General features: G+C 40.2%; 1 protein-coding gene across 7 annotated transcripts in view; it reads left to right on the top strand.

The window, feature by feature from the left end:
• Positions 1-2530: 2530 nt before the first annotated feature.
• The window catches only part of Ip6k1 (inositol hexakisphosphate kinase 1), a 58005-nt gene continuing 41721 nt past the window's right edge, over positions 2531-18814 (top strand). For 6 of the 7 annotated variants that reach the window (XM_040269721.2, XM_078043197.1, XM_021727483.3 and 3 more), the window contains exon 1: positions 2531-2733. The gene's annotated coding sequence lies outside the window, so the exon portion shown is untranslated. Of the gene's footprint in view, positions 2734-9202; positions 9342-18814 lie in introns of all 7 variants that reach the window. The other variant, XM_078043196.1, reaches the window with a different exon arrangement.

Here is an 18814-nt window from a genome sequence, read left to right as displayed (position 1 = left end):
TAGTTCCAGATTTGTAATCTATATGTGGGAGAAACTCAGATCTGTGTTTCCTTGTTCTTACTTGGAGAAAGTGCTACATTACCGGCATACCCTAGGGAGTGGTAAGGTTGTTTTTCTTCTCTTTTCTTTCTTTCTGTTTTTTTTGGGGGGGTGGTACAGGGGATTGAACCTAGATATACTTTACCACTGAGCTACATCCCATCCCTTTTTAATTTTTTTTAAATTTTGAAATAGGGTCTCACTAAGTTGATTGAGGCTTCACTAAATTGCTGAGACTGGTCTTGAACTTGCAATTCTCCTGTCTCAGCATCCTAAGTTGTTGGAATTATGGGAATGTGCTACCATGCCCAGTAGGTTACTTTTCTTTAAAGAGACATTGTATGATGCTCTGATAGTGACTGATACTCTGCAGAAGTTAGATTCTGTTATTTTTGTCAGTGACTGAGGGGACCTCTAGTTGTCTTGTCCTCTCAGAAACTGACTGCTTCCTTTTCCTACAAAGAGGAGGACACTGCTACTTTTTGAGGGTCCCACCAAATTTCAGGGCCATTTTCCAACAATGTGTAGAGGTTCTATTGGGAAGGATCCAGAGCTTTTGCACTGGGTTGAGGAGTGGTGAAGACTTGAAAAATCTGTGCATGGCTAGTCCTGGTAAGATTGATGGAAGCCCTCTTCTAATGGTGTTCTCATTTCTTTTTTCTTTTTTTGGGGGGACTAGGGATTGAACTCAGGGACACTCAACCACTGAGCCACATCCCCAGCTCTATTTTGTATTTTATTTAGAAGCAGAGTCTCACTGAGTTTCTTAGCGCCTCACTTTTAAAAAAAAAAATATTTTTTAGGTGTAGATGAACACAACACAATGCGTTTATTTTCTTTTTTTATGTGGTGCTGAGGATCGAACCTGGGTCCCACCATACTAGGTGAATGCTCTACCGCTGAGCCACAATCCCAGCCCTGGCATCTCCCTTTTGCTGAAGCTGGCTTTGAACCCATGATCCTCCTGCCTTGGTCTCCCAAACTGCTGGGATTACAGGCATGCGCCACCACGCCTGGCCCCTTTTCTTTCTGATTACTGCACCCTAAATGTTTATTCTGATTCCTCTATCCTCAGTTTTCCCTGTGCTCAGCTGAGATGCTCTACACAGTCAGCTGACCTACAGCAACTTGCAGGAAAGCCAGCCTTGCTGGATGCAGTGTTGATCTTTTCTCCACACCCACTCTGGCTCAGATGTCTGACTGCCAGCCCTCTAAGAAGACCTATTGTCTGGGTGGAGGAGGCTACCCTTACTACGGAATCCCTAAATTATATCAAATCATCCCCTCCTCTTTTAAGTCTGTGGGCCTGAATCGGCTCTGGGCACTAAACAACCTCCCTTCCTGATCCAGTATGATATCCCAAGCCCAGGAAGAAGCTCAGCACCTTCTGTGGGAAAAGAACTCTTAATAGGGCTTCCACCAAAGTGAGAGTGTAAAGAGCAGGTCTCAGGTCCAGCAACCTGAATGTGGCTATCAGTGGATTTTTCCTGAGTTCTTACATAGCTCTAAGGGCTCATTAAAAATCTGTATCTCTGAGAAGCTTGGCTTTTATCCTTGTTTTACACATAGGGCAACTAAGGCTCAGAGAGGCTAAGGCTCAAAAGTTAGACTTAGCTAGTCCAGGCATTTGAGTTTACGACCAGACATGGAACCGCCGCATTTGGCGTCCTGACCCCTAAGCCAAGCCCAAGGTTAGGTGATCTACATGGAAAACAAGGGATGACCACTTTATGGGATTTATAATCTGCCTTGGAGGCAGGTCATGACAGTCTAGGGCAAAATGCTGTCACAGGAACTTAAGATGTTCCAGGGTAGAGAGGATTTGCTGGCTGTGTGCCAGGGCTTGTGCTGGGGGACATCACATCAGGCAGAACAAGTATGGGAAATGGGCCAGGGTCTGTTGAGGCAGCACAAAAGGCTGCATGCACCTCAGGCCAAGCAAGGGGCAAATGTGGAAGCCGCTGAGAAGACACTCTTTATGTTCTGGAGACATAGGAAAAGGCTAAAACCCAGTGCTTGCCTCCACTTCCAGAGGTGGCGTGACCTTGACCCGGCTTCCCTTCTCGGGCCTCAGTTTCCTCACCACAGAAAATGTGTCAACGCCCCCTCCAACTCCAGGGTGGCTGACAAAGAAAGCAAGTAGAATACCGCTGACATTTTCTAAGTGTGTGCGCGAGTGTGACAAGATACGTTGGCTAGGCATGAGGGGGCTACACAGGAAGAGAAACCAAGGGCGCTCCGGCCTGAGTCGCCAGCAAAAGCTCAGCCGAAAGCAGGGCTAGAGAACGGCGCGCATGCGCCTACTCCCGCCGTCACAGTCACGTGCCCCAGGCGTTCTGCTCGGGGCGTGAGAGGCAGGCTCTGACTGACAGGCCATCGGGCCGGTCATCAAAAAGTACTCCTCCGGGTGTCGAGCTAAGAGGCTGTTGATTGGGGATAGCCTTAGTTGGGGGCGGGTTCTTTGGCTTCTTGGTTACTATGACGCCCGGTCTCCGCCCCCTCGGCTGGCCGCCATCTTGTTGTTGATCCTTACCCAGTGGGCAGCGCCAGGAGCTGGACCGAGCGGCCGCTGTGGGGCCGCTGCTGCGAGGCTCAGCCACCTGCGCTGCCTTCCTGGGGCGGGCCGAAACCTGGAGGCCCGGGGGGCCCAGCTCCCGTGGGGAGCCTTGGGCGCCCGCTGTCCGGGCCGGGCCGGTGAGTGACAGGAGCCGGGCCGAAAGACCCGCCTGATGCCCGCGGGTAGGGTGGCGGTGGGCGCGGGATTGAAGTGGGCGCGCGTGGGGCCCGGGCTTAAGCTGAGCATCGCTTCAACATCATTCCAGTGTCCTGACTGGCAGCCCGTCGAGCCTCCCAGATGCTGGTGCTGAGGCTCGGAGGACAGCCGAGGGTCGGGGTCCAAGAGCCTGGTGCCCTAGGGCGGGCCGGTTGGTTGGCTAGCCGGGCTATTGAGAAACAAGCTTTTCTGACCAAAGCCGTGGACTCCACAGATCCAGAGCTCTGAAACGTGTCCAGTGTCATTCTGATGCTCTCCGGGGCGTTGTGTTGCTCCTGAGTGTGATATACACGTACTTCTTTCTTAGGTATCATTCTTGCAAGTGATTTTTCAGGCTTTTTGAGACTAAGACTAGACAAACAGGCCAAAGCCCCCGCGAGCCTGGCAGTCCTGTGTCACGGCCCTGTAAGTCTGGTAGGGTGAAGACCCTCTGCCCTGGCTTCTTTTCCTGAGACTCTTTCAGAACATCACGTGTTCTTTGGAGCTCCCTCTTGAAAGGCCTGGTTAAATGTCCATCATTTTATTTGGGGCATAATTTCCTTGCAGCTGAAGCCTCAGGTCTAGCAACCTGAAAGTGGCTATCAGTCCACTTTTTTGGACTGTTTTTTAGGAGAAAGATTATTATGGTGTTGACTTGATTAATTTTATTTCCTAAAGAGATTCCATTAGTTTGATTTGGAGACGTAGGAAATTTGGGAGTATGTTAGAATTGGAAAAAAGAAATGAGACTTGTTTTTGTTGTGGATGTTCTTGAACTGCTAAATTAGCTTTTAGCAGTACTACATGTATTCACTTGATGAAAATAGACTATCAGGCCCTTTCCTGGGAGGTAAATAATGTTGGAGATTCTGGGCAGAGTATGCAGGTCTAGAAAGAGTTCTGTGGACCTTTGGCTTCCTCATACAGTCACTGTGGGTAGTCCTATAAAGCCTGCATAAGATGACTGAGAAGTCAAGTAACAATTTTTTATGCACTCCTGTTAGGATAGTGTCACTTCAGCATATTTAATTTTGAAAGAAACCAGCTCCTTGGTCAGGAGATTCTTTTGGAAAGTAGATGCTGATACCAGAGGAGTTGGCAGCCTGTTGCTGTTTGTAAGAAGAGAGAAATTGAGTAGTCTTTATTTATTTATTTCGTTGTCCTCCCTTAGGGCAATTTTTTGAATTTTTAATGAGTTTTGACCTTGTTAAGACCTGTTCCTTGGGCAATTCTTGGAAAGAAAGGAAGGATATAATAAAACATTGTCAAAACTGTCCGAAGCCAAGCCTCCTTCCCCACCCCCCATTAATGTTCTTTTAGAAAGTTAATTAAGGCAGACACAGGGTTAAATTCCTGCAGTTTATGTTAAAATAATAGTAACTCTAGGTGAGGATTTCTATCCTGTTTTGGATATTTGACTTCTTTGAGATATGTAAATAAACTATCCTTGGTCAAGTACTCAACACTGACTTTTACATACAATTTTAGGGATTCAGGGGCCATTAAAGTACATGGTTGATATAACCCTAATAGAACAGCCATCTCAAGGAAATCAGAATATCCAAGAACTTTGTTTTTGTTTAATGCTTTTACAATTTCATGAATGAGTGGTAGATGAACACAAATAGCAATACTTCTCTGCTCAACATTTTTTAAGTGCAAATGATGAGACTTGTTATAATAGCAGGCCCTAAATTCTTTGTCTATGCATAATTTACCAATAACCGTCAGCACTTTAAACTAAAAAGGATTACAGATACAATTTAGACTGTGGAGCTCCTACGCTGAAGTTAGGAACTTTGACAAGCTTCTAGGATGAGATCTGATGTGGCGTTCAAGGTGCTGTTGCCCCAGCTATCCCAACCTACCACTATGCTTTTTTTTTTTTTTAAAGAGTGAGAGAGAGTGAGAAAGAGGGAAAGAGAGAGAGAACTTTAATATTTATTTTTCAGTATTTGGCGAACACAGCATCTTTGTCTGTATGTGGTGCTGAGGATCGAACCCGGGCCGCACGCATGCCAGGCGAGCGCTACCACTTGAGCCACATCCCCAGCGCTACCACCATGCTTTATCCTAATTCCCCCTAACCAAATTATGTGCTTAATATTACATACATATTATTGATCTAGGTTATTCCTCTTGCTGGCTGAATGCATGACTTTTGCTCCTATTTGGGATATCCTGTTCCTTCACCTTAGTTTTATCTCTAGAATTCAGTTCAGGTCTTACCTATCTTCTTTACAAAATACCCATTAAAACGTTTTAGCGGGGCTGGGGATGTGGCTCAAGTGGTAGCGCACTCGCCTGTCATGTGTGCGGCCCGGGTTCGATCCTCAGCACCACATACAAACAAAAAATGTTGTGTCGGACTATAACTAAAAAATAAACATTAAAAAAATAAATAAATAAATAAAACATTTTAGCCTGTGCAGATGCTGCATTCCCTCTTAACTGTAGTGGCATTACAGTCCTTAAATAACAAAACAGAACTGTTCTTTTAAGAAGTTTTTGGTTAGTTGGGTGTAGTGTTGCATGCCTATAATCCTAGCGAAATGTGTGGCTGAAGGAAGAGGATCACAAGTTTGTGCCTAGCCTCTGCAACTTAGACCTTGTCTTAAAATTAAAAAAAATATATAAAGAGCTGGGGGTGAGGGGCTGGGGATGTGGCTCAAGCGGTAGTGCGCTCGCCTGGCATGCGTGCGGCCCGGGTTCGATCCTCAGTACCACATACCAACAAAGATGTTGTGTCCGCCGAGAACTGAAAAATAAATAAAAAATTCTCTCTCTTTAAAAAAAAAAAAAAAAAAGAGCTGGGGGTGAGGGTCAGTGGTAAAGCACTCCTGGGTTCAATCTCCAGTTTAAAAAAAAAACAACATTTTTTGGGGGTGACTCCTCTGGGGTGGTGCACAGCTATAATCCTGGCTACTTGGGAGGCCAGGGCAGGAGTATCACAAATTCAAGATCAGCCTTGGCAATTTAGTGAGACCTTCTTTTTAAATAAAAAATGAAAAAGCTGGGAATGTAGTTTATTGGTAGAGTGCCCCTAGTTCAGTGTCATAACAGGGGAAAAAAAAAAGTTTCTTCTGGGGCTGGTGTTGTAGCTTAGTGGTATAGTACTTGCCTACAATTGTGTGAGGCACTGGGTTCAATTCTCAGTACCACATATAAATAAATGAAGATCCATTAACAACTAAACTTTTTTTTTTTTTTTTTTTTTAATAAGTTTTCTCTTGTAGAATCTAGCTCCTTTCTAGCTCCTTTCTGGTAGGGATTGTGTTTTATACGTTTTTTTGCTCCTTCTTGTGGTACATAAAGATGTACTAAATTTTTCTGAGTTGGAAACACCTTCTAAAATTACATAAGAAAATGGAGTGACAAGTAGAAATGGGGATTTGGTGGTCATGGGTCCCTGTCTCCTATCATTTTTTTTTAAACTTTATTTTTAATATTTATTTTTTAGTTCTCGGCGGACACAACATCTTTGTTGGTATGTGGTGCTGAGGATCGAACCCGGGCCGCACGCACTCGAGGCGAGCGCGCTACCAGTTGAGCCACATCCCCAGCCCTCCTATCATTTTTGAGGTGCTTGCACATTTGACTCTAGTGCCTTATAAAGGCAGGCTCATTCTCAGTGCTGCAGAGGAGAGGCAGAACTTGCTGAAAGGGTTGAAACAAAGCCTGAGAACTGAAAATCCAAATCTCAAAAAGAGCTCTGTGGTCTACCTCCTTTCTTGGCTACAAAATTGCTGTGTGTGTGTGTGTGTGTGTGTGTGTGTGTGTGTGTGTATGTGTATGTGTGTATGTATATATCTATATCTATCTATCTATATATAGTTTATTGCTTTGCTAGCAAAGGAAAAACAGAGGACTTCTGTTCCAGAGGCTGTTATTCTGCCCATCAGCAGGAACAGGTGGTGTTTTTTTTTGTAGTTGTAGATGGACAGAATGCCTTTATTTGTTTATTTTTGTATAGTGCTGAGGATCTAATCCAGTGCCTCATGCATGCTAGGCAAGCACTCTACCACTGAACACTAAGCTTCGGTTCCAGCCCTATTTTTTTTGGGCAGGGGGTGGTGGGGTTTGTTCCAGGAATTGAACTCAGGGGCACTCAACCATTGAGCCACATCCCCAGCTCTATTTTGTACTTTATTTAGAGACAGGATCTCACTGAGTTGCTTAGCACCTTGCCATTGCTGAGGCTGGCTTTAAACTTATGATCCTCCTGCCTCAGCCTCCCAAGCTGCTGGGATTACACGTGTGCACTACTGCACCAGGCTAAACTGCTGGTTTTAACTCTTGGAAAACGTATTAGATGAACATGACACTGGTTGCTAATATTTTTGGATCCTCTTTTTGGTTAGGTCTTGGGCTGTTGTAAATGGAATTATTTGCTTTCCTAACATCATAAAGAACTATTATAGATAGAAATGGGAAAAGTTTACACTGTATACTCTTATCTCTGGCTTGGGGCAAGGAAGCAGTCAGGCATTTTGTTTGTTTTGTGGCAGGGAGTCTGATTTTGCACTGATTCTACCCCCCCCCCCCAAACACTTGGGATTGAACCCAGGGCCTCACACATACTAGGCAAGTGGTCTACCACTGAGCTACATCTCCAGCCTTTTTTTTTTTTTTAATTTTAGTTATATATGACAACAGAATGCATTACAATTCATTTTACACATATAGAGCACAATTTTTCATATCTCTGGTTGTACTCAGAGTCACATCATTCGTGTCTTCATACATGTACTTAGGGTAATGATAACCACCGCATTCCTCTGTCTTTCCTACCCTTATGCCCCCTCCCTTTCCCTCCCTTCCTTTTTCCCCTTTGCCCTATCTAGATTTCATTTAATCCTTTCATCCTCCCTGTCCAGCCCCCCACAGCATATTATGGATGAGCATCCTTATATCAGAAATCATTTGGCATTTAGTTTTTTGGGATTGGCTAATTTCACTTGGCATTATCTTCTCTAGCTCCATCCATTTACCTGCAATTGCCATGATTTTATTCTCTTTTAATGCAGAATAATATTCTATTGTGTATATATATCACATTTTCTTTATTCATTCATCTATTGAAGGGCATCTAGTTTGGTTCCACAGTTTAGCTGTTGCCAATTGTGCTGCTATAAACATTGATGTGGCTTGTCCCTGTAGTATGCTGTTTTTAAATCCTTTGGGTATAGATCGAGGAGTGGGATAGCTGGTTCAAATGGTGGTTCTATTCCCAGTTTTCCAAGGAGTCTCCATACTGCTTTCCATATTGGCTGCACCAGTTTGCAGTCCCACCAGCAATGAATGTGTGAGTGTGCCTTTTCCCCCACATCTTCACCAACACTTATTGTTTGTATTCTTAACAGCTGCCATTCTGACAGGAGTAAGATGAAATCTTAGAGTAGTTTTGATTTGCATTTCTCTAATTACTAGAGATGTTGAACATTTTTTTCATATATTTGTTGATTGATTGTATGTCTTCTTTTGAGAAGTGTTTGTTCAGTTCCTTGGCTCATTTATTGATTGGGTCATTAGATTTTTTGATGTTAAGATTTTTTTTTTTTTTAAAGAGAGAGAATTTCAATATTTATTTTTCAGTTTTCGGCAGACACAACATCTTTGTTTGTATGTGGTGCTGAGGATTGAACCTGGGCCGCACACATGCCAAGCGATCGCGCTACCGCTTGAGCCACATCCCCAGCCCGGTGTTAAGATTTTTTTAGTCCTTTATGTATTCTAGAGATGAGTGCTCTGACGTGCGTGTGGTAAGAATTTATTCCCAATTAGAAGGCTCTCTATTCACCTCACTGATTATTTCTTTTGCTGAGAAGAAGCTTTTTAGTTTGAATCCATCCCATTTATTGATTCTTGATATGGATTATTGTGCTATAGGAGTCTTATTAAGGAAGTGGGGCCTAATTCGACATGATGGAGATTTGGGCCTACTTTTTCATCTAATAGATGCAGTGTCTCTGGTTTAATTCCTAGGCCCTTGATCCACTTTGAGTTTTGTGCATGGTGAGAGATAGGGGTTTAATTTTTGCATATGGATTTCCAATTTTCCCAGCACCATTTGTTGAAGAGGTTATCTTTTCTCCAATGTCTCTAGTCCTTTTAAAACTTTATATTTTGAAAGAAGGGTTCACAAAATTGCCCAGGCTGACCTGGATTTTATGATCTTCTTGTCTTAATCTCTTGAGCGACTGGGATTACAGGTTTGTGCCACTGTGTTTGGCTTACACTGAGTTTAAGTACAGATTTTCATTTCCCTTTGCACAGTGAGGTCTGGATGTGAAAACCTAAGACTTCTTGATTCTTTTATTAAAGATGACAGATGAATATTCTCTGTTTGCTGTATGGTTTGAAGTTGTATTTATGTTGAAACATTGTAAATGATTTTTTTTTTTTTTTTAGTGTAATAGAATTTATTTGAGAAGAAGAGAGATTGACTCCCACAGGGTGAGAGGGCACCCAATAGGAGTAGCCCATAAATGAGTTTTGATGGTGGCCCATATTCACTTCAGTGCTGGATCTCCATTAGTGACTGTGTTTTGTAAGTGTTTAGAAAATCTGCTCTGATCTCTTCTGTAAAAGCTTTATTTGTGGATTTAGCTCATTTATATTTATCCCTAAGTTGGGCTAGGGGAATACCTATTCCCCTAGGACCAGACTCTTTTCAAGTCTAAAGTTTGATGTTAGTAAGAGCACCATCTAGTCTATAAAAATCTGGGTGTATTATGATTGTACAGTTATTAAACAATTTATTCTGTAATAAAAAAGCCAGATAATGACAATTGTCAATGCAAATGTGAAGAAATTGGAGCCCTCATACACAGCTAGTGGGAATGTAAAACATTGCAGCCACCTTGGAAAATAATCTGGCAGTTCTTTAAATGGTTAAACAGAGTTACTCTTTGTCCCATCAATCCCTCTCTTAGGTTTCTTTTCAAGAGAAATGAAAACCTATGCATTCAAAATCTTGTACATGAAAGTTTATAGCAACATTATTCATAATAGCAAAAAGAGAAGCACCAGAAAATGTTTATTAATTGATGCTTAGATAAGTAAAAATGTGAACACACACACACACACACACACACACACACACACACACACTGATATGTTATTCTTTAATAAAAAGGAATGAAGCATTGAAATAATGATACAATTTGGGTGCACCTCAAAAAAAATGCTAAGAAACAAGACAAAGTTTACAAAATTCTATTTATATGAAATATCTAGGGCTGAGGATGTGGCTCAACTGGTAGCATGCTCGCCTGGTGTGCGTGCGGCCCAGGTTCGATCCTCAGCACCACATACCAACAAAGATGTTGTGTCCGCCGAGAACTAAAAAATAAATATTAAAAATAAAATTAAAAAAAAAAAAGAAATATCTAGTATAAGCTATTCTGTAGGGACAGAAAGTAGGCTGAATAGTGGTTGCTTATTGGGACATGGAGGTGATTTGGGGGGATAGGGAAGTAATGACTAAACAGTATAGGACTTCTTTTGGAGGTGATGAAAATGTTTTAAAATTGTGATTTTTTTCATACATTTGTAAATATACTAAAAACCATTGAATTGTACTCTTCAGTGGGTGATTTGTGTGATGGGTGAATCATAATAAAGCTGAATATATATATTCACTAGTAAAACAAGAAAAAGTATGAGTAAGCAAGAAGTAAAAATGAAGGATTATCTGTAATTTCACTGTTAGTGGGTTTTTAAAAAATATTTATTTATTTATTTATTTTAGGTGTAGATGGACACAACACAATGTCTTTATTTTTTATGTGGTGCTGAGGATTGAACCTGGGTCCCGCCCATGCTAGGTGAGCGCTCAACTGCTGAGCCACAATCCCAGCCTCCACTGTTAGTGTTTTTGTTTGTAACCAAATTCCTTTTCATGACACAACATTTTTTAAATAGTTTTTTTTTTAGTTGTAGATGGACACAATATCTTTATTTTAATGTGGTGCTAGCCTACCTGCTAGAATTTATTTGTAACCTTAAAATCAATATTTTGAATGCTTTCTCCATCATTCATAGATAAGTACAGAGCGGGGAAAATTTGGTGTTGCCTGTTCCCAGCTGGGTTCAAACAAGGTGAAACTCTTTTTTTCAGCTGTCATACTGTAAATAAGTGTCCTTCTGTTATTATTGTTTTTGCTTTTTTTTTTTTTTTTTTTTTGGTTGGAGATTACAGTGCTTGAAATGGCTCCCTAGTGTGCTATTTGATGTTCCTAAGCACAGGAAAGCTGTGATATACCTTATAATATATATGTTAGGTGAGTTTTATTCCAGCATGAGTTGTAGTACTCTTCATTATGAGTTCAGTATTAATTACATCAGTAATATCTATTAAATAAGCAGACTTTATTTAATTTATTTGGTACCAAGGATTGAACCTAGGGACACTTAACCACTAAGCCACATCCCCAGGCCTTTTGTATTTATTTTGAGACAAGGTCTTGCTGAGTTGCATAGGGCCTTGCTAAGTTGCTGAGACATCTTAGCCTCCTGAGCCGCTGGGATTATAGGCATGCTCCATTGAGCCTGGCAAATAAGCAGTCTTTAAACAGAAACATTCATAAAAAGTTATATATTGATTGGTTGATGAAAATGTTGTGAGTAGGAGCCAGGCCTAGTTGGCACATGCCTGTACTCCCAGGCTGAGGTAGGAGGATTGCAAATTCAAGGCCAGCCTGGGCAACTTTGTGAGACCCTGTCTCAAAACAAAAAGTTAAAAGGACTGGGAAAAAGGCCCTTGGATTCAGTCCCCCATACTGAGGGGTGAGGATGTGGTGTGATCAGTGATTTGGAGGAACTTAACCATTTACTTCTTTTTGGTGCAGTAACTCACTCAGTATTGGATAACTCAGTGTACTTAGTGCTTTATAAAACATAATTATCATCGATAAGGAGAATTGACTATGAATAGTCTTTTGTGTCAAAGAACCCTTACTTAAGTGTTATGGATTTTAATTTCTGGGAGGTGCAGATAAGATGGCTGTTCATACTTTAAATCCCAGTTTTATTAAAGGTCATTTTGACAGGTTGTTTATTAGGATAGTCTGGAATATTTCATTCTGTTTCACTATTGACTTCTTGGGCCAGTGTTCAGTGACTAGTTTCTTCATATAGTTAGGAACTTGGAGGGCTGGGGCTGTAGCAGAGTGCTTGCCTAGCACTGGGTTTGATCCTTAACACCACATAAAAATAAACAAAAGGCATGTTGTCCATCTACAACTACAAGGAAAAAAAAAGCTTGGTTATCAGAATCTCTGAAGGAATTAAATATTAAATTGATTCTTCCTTCTTTTTTTTTTTTTTTTGGTCCTGGGGGTTGACCTCAGGGGCACTTTACAACCCAACTAGCTACATACCCAGCCCTTTTTATTTTTGAGACAGGATCTCACTAAGTTGCTGAGGCCGGCCTCGAACTTGTGATCTCCTGTCTTGGCCTCCTGAGTCACTGGGATTACAGATGTGTTCCATCTTGTGTGGTTAAAATTGATTCTTATGGGGTTGATGAGATGACTTTTTTTGGAGAAGGTATGTAAGAGAAAACTTTCACATAGGAGTTGGTTAAAGTAAGAAATTTATTCTTTCAATACTGTTTTTCTGGAGGATGTTTTATTAAACATTTTAAATGTCTTTATTTTGCTTTTAATTCAGTTAAAATAGTTCATTGGAAGAAAATTGACATGTAATATTCCTTTTATTTGATAGGTGTCTTTATTTCCTGGTCTGCATGTTTTTTCTTTTGAATAATTAAGTCAGAAGGAATTCCTATTCTAATGCCCTATAAGACAAGTACATAAAAGGTTATATATTGTTAGGCTGGGGTTGTGGCTCAGTGGTAGAGCACTCACCTAGCATGAGTGAGGTACTGGGTTCAATCCTCAGAATAATAAAGGTATTGCGTCTATCTACAACTAAAAAATATTTTTTAAAAAGGTTACATATTGTGTGTATGTGGGACACTGATTTTACATTTGAAGGGTTGAGGATGTAGCTCAGTGGTAGAGTGCTTGCCTGACATTTTACATTTGAGGAAACAGATGAAGATATTCAGCCAGGGCATATCAGTGCTTAGACAGTACCCATGTTTTGTCATGATAGAGAGTTCTGTGTTGGAGTGTTCCTTTAAGCACTGATTTTTTTCTTCCCTCAAATGATTAGTTTGTCTTGTTGGATTTTTGTTTTCTTTTAAAGTGACTCTTATTTAGACACAAAAATACATACAAAGCACCCAAAATTTGGTGATTTTTTTTTTAAACGTGTATATATTTTTGTAATGATCACCCAGATAAAAAGTTAGAACATTTAAAGAATTTTCTTAATAGGTTTTATTTTTTAGAGCAGTTTTAGGCTCACAGAAAAATTGAATGGAAAGTACAGAGTTCCCATGTGCTAGATGTACCAGATTTGTTACAATTCTCAATCTGCATTATCTGGTTATTATCACTCAAAGTTCATAGTTAACATTAGGATTCATTTTTACTGTACATTCTGTGACTTTTGACTAGTGTACAAAGTCATGTATTCATCTTTTATCATAGAGAATATAGTCACTGCCTTAAAAAATCCTCTGTATTCCACCTGTGCATTGGTCTCTCCTCCTAACCCCTGGCAACCATTGGTTTCTTTTTAAAACTATGGAGATAGTTTTGTCTTTTCCAGAATGTCATTTAGTTGAAATTATACAGTATGTAGACTTTTTAGGATTGACCCCTTTACTTAGGAATATGCATTTAAGGTTACTCCAACTCTTTTGGTTTAATGGCTCATTCTTTTTTTTTTTTTTTTAGCCCTGAATAATATTCCATTGTCTGTGTGCTACAGTGTATGCATTTATCCATTAAAGGATATCTTGGTTGCTTCCAACTTTTGGCACTTTAGAATAAAGTTGTTATAAACATCCATGAAATTAATTTTTTTAATACAAAATAGATCTTTTTTTTTTTTTTTTTTAAAGAGAGAGGAGAGAGAGAGAGAGAGAGAGAGAGAGAGAGAGAGAGAATTTTTAATATTTATTTCTTAGTTCTTGGCAGACACAACATCTTTGTTGGTATATGGTGCTGAGGATCGAACCCGGGCCGCACGCATGCCAGTCGAGCGCGCTACCGCTGAGCCACATCCCCAGCCCCCAAAATAGATCTTGATGTTTAGGTTTTCCTTAAAATGAAAAGTTTTGTTTTTTTTTTTTTTTAAAGATTTATTTTTTTGTTGTAGTTGGACAAAATACCTTCATTTTATTTATTTGTTTTTATGTGGTGCTGAGGATTGAACCCAGGGCTGAATACATGCGAGGCAAGCACTCTACCACTGAGCCACAACCCTAGCCCCAAAATGAAAAGTTTTTTTTTTTTTTTTAGGTGTAGATGGACACAACACAATGCCTTTATTTTTATGTGGTGCTGAAGATTGAACCTGGGCCCCGCCCGGGCTAGGCTAGCTCTACTGCTGAGCCACAATCCCAGCCCCATGAAAAGGTTTTTAAAAATTATTTTTATATTAAAGGAAAGCTCTTTTCCCCTTTTTTCATTCATTCATTTTCCAGGGGTGCTCTACCACCGAACAAAACCCTTTTTAATTTTTTTTTTTTTTAGTTGTAGATGGACACAATGCCATTATTTTATTTATTTATTTTTAAGTAATGCTGAGGGTTGAATCCAGTGCCTCACATGAGGCAGATGCTCTACCACTGAGCACAACCCCAGCTCCAACTTTTTAATTTTTATTTTGAATTAGGGTCTTATTAAGTTGCCAAGACTGTCCTTGAATTTGCAATCTACCTGCCTCAGCTTCACAGTTGTTGGGTTACAGGTGTGCACCACCATGCCCAGCTGAAAGTTGTTTTTAACTTTGAAAACTGGGCCTTTATATTTGTCTTGAATGTAGATGGATGTTTAGATTCAGAATCCGTTATAAGGTAGGCCATATATAGCTGTCTCCTTTTTCTGCTTTAGCCTTTATTTGTTTATATTCTGTGTGCTTTAGTGGTTTTTTTTTTTTTTTTTGTAATGGTTAGTCCTCACACATGCTCAGCAAGTTCTTTAACACAGTTATACTGCCAGCAGAGGTTTTTTTTTTTTTTTTTTTGTGTGTGTGTGTGTGTGTGTGTTGGGGTGGGTGGGTATCAGGAATTGAACTCAGGGGCCCTCTACCACTGAGCCACATTTCCAGCCCTATTTTATATTTTATTTAGAGACAGAATCTCACTGAGTTGCTTAGCACCTCGCTTTTGCTGAGGTTGATTTTGAATTCAAGATCATCTTGCCTCAGCCTCCCATGCCACTGGGATTACAGGCATGTGCCACCATGCCTGGCTTAGTTTTTTCATGTATTAAATGTAGGTAACTTTCTCTTTTAAAAAGCTTTGTACCCTGGGTGATAGTTGGGAAACTGGGCTATGGAGAGGTAATTGTTTTTTCTGGGAAAATCTACTGGGCTATGGAGAGGTAATTGTTTTTCCTGGGAAAATGTAGTCTATGCTGTTGTACAACCTTATTACAATCTTTGTAGCTCTAAATGAAATTCTGACCCATGTCAGTTGTAAAGGAGCTTACATTTTGTACCTGTTGGTAAAACGTGTGTGTGTGTGTGTGTGTGTGTGTGTGTGTGTGTGTGTGTGTGTATGGTGTGCTGGGGATGGAACCCAGGGCCTTATGTGTGATAGGCAAACCATTCTACCACTCAGCTACACCCACATCTCTAAAACTTCTTGATGATAAAAATCCTAAGAATCTGAGGGTTAATATGATGAACATACCAATAAAGTATCATAAATTCCTTTTAGGTAAAAGAACTTAGAAGTGATAAAAATAAATCAAAACCATTTCTTTAGGAGTTTTGTCTTTTCAAGAATTAGAATGCAGGGTGCAGAATTATACCTGTAATCCCTGCCACTTAGTAGGCTGAGGCAGGAGGATCACAAGTTCCAGGCTATCCTGGGCAATTTAGCAAGACCCTGTCTCAAAAAATAAAAAGGACTGAAGATTTACCTCAGTGGTAGAGTGCCCTGGATTCAATCCCCAGTACTGGGCGGGGTGCGGGGGGAATGGGATCATAACCTTTGAACAGAGCAGGTAAAATTTTTTTTTCAGTTGTAAGTGAACACAATACCTTTATTTTATTTATTTATATGTGGTGCTGAGGATCGAACCTAGGGCCTCACACAGTGCTAGGCAAGTGCTGTATCACTGAGCCACCATCCCAGCCCCAGAGCAGTTAAGATTTTTAGTTTTGTTCAACCCAAAATTAAGATAAAATCCTTCATTACAAAAATGTTTGGTTAATTGTTTCTGCAGCTGTTGATTTGAGTAATAAATCATGAAAATCAGCCAGGGGACTTTGTTTCTCCTCTCTGCTAATTAAGAGCCCTTTGGTAGTAGTACCCTTTGGTCCTTATAGCCAATATGATTGCTGTCACCACTGAAGACTGTGTGAGTGGCCCTGGTACACTGCAATCTTACTTTGCTGTACTTTTTCCCCATGTCAGTAAGTTTTTTAAAAAATTTATCATTACTTTAGCTTTTTATTTAAAAAAATTGAATTTCTGACTTAAATGTCGGTGGAGCCCATAGAGGCTCAGCTTTGGGGAAGAGGATAAACCCTCTCTTTTGAGTTGATTTTTAATGTAAATAACTATTGCTGGATGTAGATGTTGTGCTTTTTCTTTTATTGTCTATGGAAATCAATCCCGCCCCCGCCCCTTGTAATGAACCTTGGGAAATTCTACACTAAACTTCATTTCCACCCCTCTTTTTTCCCCCTTTTCTTCTTTCTCTTTTTCTTTTTCTTATTTTGAGACAGGGTCTTGAACTTGAGATCCTCCTGCTTCAGCCTCCTAAGTTGCCAGGATTGCAGCATGCTCCACCATACGAGCTCATGTTCAGTTTTTAAATATTGACTAAAAACTGCAAAAAGTAACTGATTTTTTTTTTTTTTTTTTTGGTACCAGGGATTGAACTCAGTAGTACTTAACCAATAAGCCACATCCCAGCTCTTTTTTATATTTTATTTAGAATCAGGGTCTCACTGAGTTGCTTTAGAACCTCCCTAAGTTGCTGAGGCTGGCTTTGAACTCTAGATCCTCCTGCCTTAGCCTCCCAATCTCCTGAGAACCACTGCATCCGGCCAGTAAGTGACCTTCTTAAGGACACACTGTGGATTAAGTCCAGCCTGGAGGCTGAGGCAGAAGGATTGCAAGTTTGAGGCCAGCCTGTGCAAGATCCTGTCTAAAATAAATAAAAAAATAAAAAGGGCTGGGAGTGTAACTCAGTGGTAAAGTGCCCCTGGGTTTAATATCCAGTACTGCAAAACAGTCAAATACCACCTGGTTTTGAAATGCTCGTGTCCTCACCATTCATTTTCTCTTCCTCACACTCTTTGGCTTTTGCTTCCTTGCAGTATGGAAAAGTGGAGTGTTGTCTCTGAAAGGTTTGGGGTTCCCACATCATTTTGCAGAGGCAGTAAACAGAGCAAATGATCTTGTAAGGTGTGTACTGCATATACAAAGTGACACTTGCTTTTCTTTTTTTTTTTTTTTAAGTTGTTGCTGAACCTTTATTTTATTCATTTATTTATATGTGGTGCTGAGAATTGAACCTAGTGCCTTACACATGTGAGGCAAGCACTCTACCACTGAGCCACAATTCCAGCTCCTGACACTTGCTTTTCTAGACTAGACTGAAAAGACAGATCTTGGTGCTTTCCTGGCAAGGAGAGTGAATGATAGTGTTTTAAGTGCTTTCTAGCTATGGAACCTTACTTATCAAGTCAGCTGACTTTTCTGTCTGTACTTTCTTGTGATATTGGGTTGAAGAAACCTACTTTCCTGGGGCTGGGGTTGTAGCTCAGCGGTAGAGTGCTTGCCTAGCATTTGTGAGGTGTTGGGTTCAATCCTCAGCACCACATAAAAATAAATAAATAAGTAAAATAAAGGTATTATGTCCAACTACCACTAAAAAAAAAACACACAAAAAAACCTACTTTCCCTACCTCAGACTTGATCAGATGAAAGAGAAGCTTGTCAAGTGGTTAACTTATGGCTTACTTTAGTTTTTCAAAACTTATTGAGAATAGTTTGGTTTGTCAGTTGCAGTCTTGCCTTGCCTACATCAGTCCATTCCACATTATAGCCAGTGCAAATATGAGTCATTGATCTTTTGTAGAAATTCTGCAGTGACTTGGGTCAGGACTCATCTTCTCATTTTGTTAGTTGAGACACTTCATCATCTGCTCCTGTCAAATATCTCTTGGCCCTCCAGCTTCAGATGTTTCAGGTAACAGTCATTCTCTCCCTTTTGGGCCTTTGTCCATACTCTTATCTTCACTCTTTGTTTTTTTCCCCTCTTGCTAACTCCGGTTCTTTCATATCTCAGTTGAGATGCCATACCCTTTAAGAAGTCTTTCTTGACCCCCATTTTTCATTTTGGTTGATGACACAGTATTATTATACTCATCACATCATTACTATACTCTATTAAAATTGCTTGTTAATATCTCATCTTTTCCTGCCCTCTATCTGACTTAGTTCTTTGAAGGCAAGAACTAAGTATATTAATATAATATATAGTAGTATAATATATACAGTCTGACTCTTTGTAGGCATTCAGTTTATATATATTATATATATATAATTATATATATATGTTATATGTGTTTTTTATATATATATGTTAATATTTTTTTTCAGTTGTAGATGGACACAGTACCTTTATAGTACCTTTATTTATTTATCTTTATGTGGTACTGAGGATCGAACTCTGGGCCTCACACATGCTAGGTGAGCACTGTACCACTGAATCACAACCCCAACCCTCACTTTATATTGGATTATACGAATATATATATATATATATATTTTTTTTTTTTGGTACTGGGGATTGAACCCAGGGGCACTCAACCACTGGGCCACATCACCAACCCTTTTTTATATTTTGTTTAGATTCAGGGTCTTGTTAAGTTGCTGAGGCTGGCTTTGAACTTTTGATCCTCCTGCCTCAACCTCCTGAG

This window comes from Ictidomys tridecemlineatus, chromosome 3 (genome assembly GCF_052094955.1).
Source record: "Ictidomys tridecemlineatus isolate mIctTri1 chromosome 3, mIctTri1.hap1, whole genome shotgun sequence".
NCBI classification, from domain to species: domain Eukaryota; kingdom Metazoa; phylum Chordata; class Mammalia; order Rodentia; family Sciuridae; genus Ictidomys; species Ictidomys tridecemlineatus.
Note: the sequence above shows the minus strand (reverse complement) of the source record. Positions and strands in the feature narration are given on the sequence as shown.